We start from the raw sequence: 9,470 nt of genomic DNA, 5'->3' as shown, positions 1-9,470 counted from the left end.
GTAGTAAAAGTTTTTACTGTAGACTAACCACAGCCCATTTAAAGATACTCACATGGCCAAATGTTAACCTGTGAGTATCAGTATATATTGACATAATGTTTTAATATAAGGAATGCACTCTGGCTCTAGAGTAGACGGCTGCTACACGTACCAGAATATTACATGTAGTGCTCAACATCAGCAAGAGTACACATGTTCCCAACGAGAATCTGTATGCTGGAATATTCAGGGTGAGCGACAAAATAGCAGCCAGGAGAATGAGACTCGCAGGACACTGCTAAAGACATCAGGAGCTGCCAGGCAGCAAACTGGTGCTTTGGGAACCAACACATAGGCACCGGTCACAAGGACGTCCCATACTAACATATGTGGATCTACTCAAGAAAGATGCAGGAGCGCAAAGCACCAACGAGCTGGCCGGATGTATGGAGAACCGGGATGACTGGAGGCGACGATGGAAGGCTCGCCTGAGGACGACCTATAGAGACAACCTACAGTATGTGGGCCAAGAAGTGGGGGGGCCAATGGCCACTTCCCTATTTACTGCACCGTTGCTCTGACTACACCCAACTATATTTCCTCATTCTTCATTATATTAATAGTAATCTCAACTGCACACCTAGCTGTAAAGATGTAGGACTGCATCTTGCATGGACATGGTTGTAAGGCTGTCTACAGTCAGACAGGCATATGGCAGTGCTTAATAGTTTAAAACGCTTTGGTAGTTTCCACTAAAGTAGGTGTGTCCAGTCACAACATACAACATACACAGACTTTGGTGAAAACAATACTGATGGCTGGTAATATTAAATTACAAATGTAATGTAACAACAGGACCTTCTCCCACTATAGGCCTGTAAATCCCAATCATCGCGGTCAATAGTGACTGTTTCATTCTGTATTTGCAGGGATTCTTTGTCTTATGATTTATGAACCCCGACATAAAAAAAAGAATAGTTGATGTGTATGAATATTTTAGACGGGCAGCAGAGTGGGATAGGAAATAATGGAACTCAACTGCTCTATGTGCTTGCTGTGCATGTGGGTGTGCTGTGTGCACACACATGTGCGTAGCGTATATGTGTCGTGTTTGTGTACACTATCAAATGGCTAGGCTTCTGCAGTCTGTGCCATATATTTCTGTGCTTGGCTGCAGTATGTCATCTGCCACTGCAGAGAGAAATTAATAGTCATGCAGAAATCATGCAACATGCAAAACCTTGCAGCGCCTCACTTCAGATTTACAGAGTGGACAGAGTGAACAGATAGTGGTACATATGTGTCGCTGCCAGGCGGAAAACGTGTACGTGGAAAAACAAACAAAAAAAGGTACTTTTCAACATAATTTTGGAAGAATAACCTGTGTACCAATGTAGTATTATTAGTCTTGTTAACAAGGGGACGATGGTCCCTTTTTTCTTTCAATAATCTTTCTTCCGCCCGTTTTTGCAGTTCTGGCTTAACCGTGCAGTCAGTTTTCGCTAAACTCAGCAAATGGCAAAGACACAAAGCCCACAACCTTTAGACAAAGGGTGGCTCTATAGCACTCAATTGAAAAATTTAACTTTGAACAGGCATACAGTAGGTCATGAACCTTTTGACCGTCAGGAATAAAACTTCAATACACATACAGTACATGTACATGTATGCGTCACATTTGTCAATTGTACTATAACCATAGGACTATGTCCTCAGACCTTTAGATCTCCAACTATTTTGCATTATGTAAACAGTTAAAATAGTTTCTTCTGTTTTTTGAGTGAATGAATATTGCAGTTTTATGAAAATTATTCTTCTGCCCCTAACACAAAAATGTGTACGTCACCAAGGTGGGGATGGTGCTTGATAAGCTAGCAGCGCCATGTTTCTGGGATTCCTGTACAGCTTAAAGTATTTACGAGACTAGGTACGACTAGACTAATATATATATACTGCATTTTATTTATAGCCCACCGGTGGTGCTGGGAGCAAACATCACATGAAATCAGGAACCATATGCAGAAGGAAGGCAGGAAGAGCATGCATTCTAGAAAAATATCCCGCCCAATTGGTCAGCTGACTGCCACATCAGCAAATGACATGTGGGTCTTGCAAACACTTAATACAACCACATAGTAATGCAGCATATTAACCCCTTGAGTATGCACCCTTGAGCACTAGGGGTGGGATGATATGGGTACCTCACGATATGATACATGTGGCGATATTAGGCCCTCGATAATGATAATATCACGATATACAGGCTCAAAATGGGTCACATCATGATGCGTTGTGAGCTTGTATAGCTGCTATTTTAGCTAGGGTTGGGTGTCACTGTAATTCCACAAAGTATAGCTACAAGAGGGTATTTAGAAAAGAAATATGATTAAATATGGAGATAGCCTACATTGTGTTGCCTGTTTTAATTTGCACTGCTGTCTATCGTGCCCCAGGGCTCCCTTGGAAAAAGATATTGTTAATCTCAATGGGATTCTAATCCTGGTTAAATAAAGGTCAAAAAACGAAAATAGATACAGTGTTTCTTCCCAACAGCAACCAAGATATACTTTGAAGAAGCCATCAATGTGTGTTCAAGTTCAATGGGTGACATCACACTTGAAATGGTAAATGATGCATTTATATAGCGCCTTTATCCAATGGGCTTTACATAGATTGTGCATTACATTCACCCATTCATACACACATTCATACACAGATGGCAGTGGAAACCATGCAAGGCACGAACCAGCACATCAGGAGCAATTAGGGGTTCAGTGTCTTGCTCAAGGACACTTCGACACTAACTCTGGGGGAGCCCGGGTTCGAACTGAGCCTTGCGGTTACCATCCAGCCACTCCACCCCTGAGCCACTGCCGCCCCTTGAACACTTTCAGAGTTAAATTCACTCAGGATTTCTGTAGTGTCGGTTACCTGGAAGCTAAGCTGTTATTAGGTGGCAGGTGCAGGACTGTGTAATGATTCCGTGACTCGTTCGCATCTATTTGACAGCAATCTGTAGAAACCTAGACTTTTGTAGAAAGTAGCTGGGTGGTTTGATCATCCTCTGCTCACGAGCATGTTGGTGTAATGCAGTGATTATGTATAGTACTAACCGGGGAACAGCACAGGCTCTACGTTGACTGGTAATTGGGCTCCTGTGTCACGACTATGTCATATTAATGACCCAGATGCAGCTCATTGTCATATTCATGAGGTGAGAGGATTGCCTCGGTTCTCTGGGACGGCACGATGCTTGGGGTGTGTGTGCGTAAGTGTGTTTGAACGTGCACTAGTGCTGTACGTGTCTGTGTGTGGGCGTAGGGAAGAAAGGTTACTCGCTGTTTACAGCAACACTTTGAATTATCCTTTTGATTTTGCGAAAAGCAGTTACAAAGCCTCCTCCTTACAATCTGTTGTTTTTTTTTATCCTGGCTTTCCAATTGGGTTGATGGGGGGGGGGTTTGATTTAAATCCCTGAAGATACGCGTTATAGAAAAATACAACATTCCAGCTTGTTTCACACAGTATGAAAAGGCTATGCAAAGCAGACACAAACCAAGTTGTGCACGTTAATCCATCTGTATTCAAATTAAGTCCACAATCATCGGGCATGACGACCAAAATGATTTCAGGAGAAACGTTTTCAGGACAGGTTAAAGGGATGTTGCCATTGTCTGATGAAACAGGTGGGACCCCCATAGTCACTGGCACGCAATAATGCCTGTTTCTCTCCCGAACCGACTCGGTGCGGCATTTGCATAACACTAATCGGAGCATGAAAGTGAGCCAGATTCTTTCTGTATTCATTAGCTTCATCTCTAGGTGTTACTTTATTCCGTGAAGCCCCCAAAGACCCCCTATCACATCCTGGCTGTCACATGCACATGCTCAATTCTGTGGTCCTTTATTTGTCTTTTCTCTTGAATTGGGATGTGGAATTGTGTAGTTAAAGCGGGTCATATGATTGTGCGGTGTCCCTCAGGGCTAAGCAGGCTAAACCGGAGACAAGTGTAAAGGAGCTTTGGTCTCAGCAGCAAGATACCAGCATCAGCTCCTCCCGGTACAGTCCATTCCTGTAGGATCACAGCAAACCTGTGTGAGTGAATGATGGCCCTTAGGAACCTTGCCAAGGACAAAAGCGTATTGCACAGTGGATGTGACAGCGCTGATGAGTAGCCCCCTTTGGTTGTATTCTGCTCACCACTGATTTGGTTCACGCACTATTATCTCAACCCTTTTCATTATATCACCTTGCATATGAGGTGCAATGAAGCATACACTCCTCAGTCCAGAACCCAGCCCACTCCTTGTTTTGAATTGCTGCTCTTGCATGCATGCCTGTTACCTAATTATAAATCTCCCCTTTTTCCATTTGATTCCACTGTTCAGGTTTTAAAAGATGATGAGAAAGTGTTTCCTTGTAGAAAACGAAATGATGCATTAAAAAGTCTGGAGGGTGGTGTAGTGTGGTGGATAGGAGGGAAGGCGAGTGCCTTCCAAAGACAAATTAGTCTATAATGAAGAATGAGAGTGGTTCGATGGCATTTTACACGTACCGTCAGATCCAGCACAGTGACTTGCACGCATTGATGAGGCATTCATTATAGTCAGTTAGGAATGTCAGCTATCAATCTGTAAATGAGCTGTATAAGTCATATAAATTACGCTGAAATCGTGGGAAGCACACCCATAAGTGTCAAAAATGCAAATGGACTTTAATGGATGGCTAGGCGTATGGCAAAAGCTTAGAGAAGGGATTTTTTCTTTTTCACTTTCAAAGCTGGGATCCCCCTCATCCTCTCAAGTGACAATGGGAGGATTCCATCATTGTGAGAGAGTTTCATTGATGTGGTGCAGATCCGATGTCCACAGCGATGAATTGGGAGGCAGAATCTTTCAATACTGCTGCTTTGCCATTTCTGCACTCGTTTGTTGAAACATCAAAGGCTTGCCCGCACTGTGACTGTGTAGTTTGTGAAGCAGAGTTTTATCCAAATTAATTGATGGCGCCATGCTGGGGCAGCACGCTAACAAGAACACCATTTGTTTTGCATACTACAATGAGAATGCTAAGCTTCAATTTTGGAAGTGGAAGTCTTTTTTATTTTTAGATGCTAGATTATGATCCTTTGTTTTTTTTCTGCTGCAATAGATGGGTGAAAAAAGTATATATATATATATATATATATATATATATATATATATATACTTTTTTCAGATATTGAGCATTATCTCAACATTATGGCAAAGTGAGCAATAACCGATCAACATGTTGTACAAATAATATATTAACTATAGCATGACAATGAAGGACCATACTAAATAGCAAGTAAATATACACTAGAACATATGTGAACAATCATAGTATAGAATAAATCGGTCAATACAGTACAGGGGAACAAAGGCTTACTTTGGTCAAGTACGCATGGCTGGAGTAGTGGGTAGACTCAGTGAGGTCTGCAGGTGCTGCATGTTGCCTGTGTGAAGGCTGGAGACTGAGTGAGGAGTGTGGGGTGAGTTGCTGGTTATATGTGGCACACCTAGACTGTGATTGGCTAATGAGTTGAGTGGTGTAATGGCAAACACATGTGTGATTGTGGATGCAGGGAAATAGGGAATGTCCACCAGAGGCTGCCAGTCAGACAGCATGCAGATAATTCACAACATATATATCACAGTATCTGTTTAGGTACCGGTATAGTCAACATTGTGGAACTTCTTGATCATCTATGTAATCAACAACATAGGCTACAGTATGTGTGTAATGTGTGTGCCTTACTTACAGTACCAGTATTGTTGTGAACCAGTTTTGACTTATCAAGGTGTTTAAACAGATCCTTATTTTCATTTGGCAAAGGAGGCAAATGGTTAGAGAGAGAAGTGGGCGGTGAAAAAGTCCAATCTTGTCCACATACAGTATAGATTTTTAATACTTAACAGTACAGTAGAGTTTCTGAGTGGTACTAGCTCCTCCTATACGCAGCAATGTGTTTCCCTCTGTATGTTAAGGCAGGGCAAAACATTCCCGAGATTCCTTGCGAAGCATGTTCGGGTCTGATAAGTCCCGGAAAAGATGCGCTGTGATATTGTTGTATTATAGCATGAATACCTAATCGACCTGTCGCACTACAGTAAAAATGAAAAAGTCTCCCTTTGATATTGCATTGTTCCACCTGATCCTGACTATCTTTGAATGAATGTGGTTACAAATTGAAAATTATTTGTGTTTGGCCCTCCATCCAGGCCTTCCTCTAGAAATGCATTATTCTCAGTTCTCGTTTGTTTGCTTTGGAGGCTGTGGTATTTTGGAGTCTCTGGGACTGGCTTGTGAAATCAATCCGTCACTATAAGCCAGCATCCATTAGCCAGCAGCCAGCCTGCCCATGCTGCTATGTGCAATCTATGCAGGTTTGTTTTAGACTTTAACTCACTATCACACTATTGGCCAATCTATCTCTCATTCCCTCTCTTTGGCTGACATTCAGTTTCAACAGAAGAGGGATGTTTGTCTCTCCCTTCTCCTTGCCTAATTACTGGAGTACATTACGTAATGCTCTACTAGTTCCTGGACCCTTCAGGAACTGACGCTGTGGTTTGCAGTGCCATAGTGGTTGTGTCTGCAATGTTCACACTTATCAGGAGTAGCCGCCACATCAAGAATATATTTCCCATTTGGGTTTTGTGGTCTTGTAATTACCTTTAGAGAGAGCCAGAGAAAGGATGAGATGAATAAGCGGCAAAACATTGTTAAACACATGCTAAAATGGAGGGTTTAATATATCTTTTACATACGAGTAGCTTGCCCCATTTTGTGCGCGGCTGAAGTCATTTGTGTGTGACATCCATGGACCAGCACAGGCTTCAAATGCCTTAACTAATGCCCCATACTGTATATGTACAGTATGGGGATACTCTGGCATCATTCATTTCACTAGTAAAAGACCACACCTCTATTGAAGATTAAATGATGTATTAACACATGAGTGGGGTGAGCAAGTAAATGGGTTTTATGTCAAGATGGTCTTGGGACTGTGATCTTATTCTAATAAAGCTGCAACTTTGCTTTTGTAATATTCAGATAATAAATAAACATTCAGATAATAAATAAACATTGTAAAATATAAGACGACAAGCAAGCCGAGAATGGTAACCAGCTGTAATATTTGGAATGCAATCACATCTGGCAATGGTCACATCTGACATTGAACAATGCCAGAGTATAGGTCACATAGACCAGGGGTTCTCAACCTGGGGGTCGCGACCCCTCGGGTGGTCGCCTAGTTATTTTGACGGGCCAAGCCTGGCCAAAGCATTTTCGGGGGTCCCCAGCCAAAAAGTTTGAGAACCTCTGACAAATCTTCACACATGCCATGCTGCTCTGTGTTCCTGTTTCACTAATCTCAGTGTGCTGTGTTCTTTGCTAAGTAATTGGGTTTAGAGAGTAGTGTTTATCCCTGGCCGCCAAAACAATCTCCCACTATAGATACAGAATACTAACCTGTCTGCCTTCAATCAGGTAGTGGGTCAGGGAAAAACGATTGCTGGGGCCATGCACAAACAAGGGAGGCCTTTGGGGGAGGGGGGGCAGAGGGCCGGGGGCTCCTCCGGAAAGCAAGCACATCAGTGCTATTGTTAGCGCATAGCGGGAGATTACCATTGATGGCTGTTTGCGAGCTAGCAGGCTTGGCTGGCATCCTGTGTCGGATACTAACCCTGCCCACCCCTGCTGCCTCAACCATGATGTCACAATTAGCTGGGATAGTGGCAGACATGATTGCTCGGCCTGGTGTCAGTGCAGTCCATCCGTCACCTGTCACCCTAATATCGCTACCCTGACTGGAGATCATTATCAATGTGATGAATGCCGGAAGATTATACCTGCTCTTGAATCAGGAACTACACACGCTGCTGTCCACGACTCTGATTTCTGAGGTTAACCAGCTCCTGATGATAGGAGGGAGACAATATCTGCATGGATAGGACAGAACATAGTTATTGAAATGGGAACATGCATGCCTAGTGCCTAATCGCCAGCCACAACAGTTGCAACGTTACTGGTTCAATTACAGATGCATATGCCCTTTTCTCTCTCAGCAGCACTCCCCTATTGTAAACATTGAAAACTAGGAAGAAAGGGGAACATATTCTTAGACCTTACCCAGTGAAACATTAAATAAAATCGCCACACGACCACAATTACATGTCAAAGTCTAAAATACGGCTTGGTCAACTGTTCAACATAACAAGGAAGCACAAATACAGAACATAGAAAACATGTAAAAATACGTATACATATTATGTTCTCCCTGAAAATCAAAGTCGGCTTGTATTAATACTAGCATGCTGTCTGATTGCCGTATTTATTAATGCAGAGAAGCATACAGCCAAAGTAAAGTCAATGCAAAATGTAAATCCAAAAAAGGCAAAACTTCAGGAGCAAAATGGCAAAATCACAGGAAGTCCAAAAATGCAAAACATTTAAAGCATAACTGCATATAAGCCAGAAGTCCAAAAGTTACACAAAGCTCATGAAATCCAAAATACCTTCTAGTAGACCAAAATAGCAAACCAGGAGTCCAAGGCAGATCACTGGTATACAACAATGTATGTCTTGACAGTGTGTTTGTGTAATGAGTCCAGTCTTATAGGGAGCAGGGTGATTGCAGAAGTGTTCTCAGGTGTGGAATGGGCATGGCACTGTTGGGCTGAAGAGGGGGTGGAAATAGGTGTGTGACAAGGACTGAAAGGGGGAATGGAGAGTGGGAGTGGCTGATGTGGAGACATGGTCTGTAGAGAAACAGACCATGACAACTATATGAACAAAATGTGTATTTCTAAAGGGTTAGTTCAGATTCTGAGTTCCGTGGTGAGAGTTCTGGTCTTGTTTTGGAGAAACCATTCCGGTCATTATTTTGATGGGGGTCTGGGGGCACATTAAAAATAAATGAATCCACAAAACTAGCATAATTTGTATTATTGACCTATTATACCATAGCTCAACTTTCGTTCAACTTTCACATCTCTGCCACATATGGAACTATGGTTTAATGCTGCTGCTGCTGGTGTAGTGATACTGGACACAAAAATAGTTCCCTGTGACAGAGGGGTCAAAGTTGAAAGTTGCACAATATGGTTGAAATAGGTCAACAATACAAATTACGCTAGTTTTGTGGTATTTTCTTACGTGGGGCCCCCCACCAAATGACCGGAACTACTTAATATTCACCAAAACAAGACCAGAACTCCCACTATAATTAATACCTTTGCAACCATTATATTAATAGTATTTCCTACAGCTTTCAGTCCAAAAATCTGAACTAACCCTGTAATGTATTTATCAGTGTCTGCATGTACCTACACTTACACTACACGCACGCACGCACGCACGCACGCACGCACGCACGCACGCACGCACGCACGCGCACACACACACACACACACACACACACACACACACACACACACACACACACACACACAGATTTCCTGTG

This window comes from Protomyctophum bolini (genome assembly GCF_963924005.1).
Source record: "Protomyctophum bolini genome assembly, chromosome: 4".
Lineage (NCBI taxonomy): Eukaryota > Metazoa > Chordata > Actinopteri > Myctophiformes > Myctophidae > Protomyctophum > Protomyctophum bolini.
This window is presented reverse-complemented; position numbering follows the sequence as displayed.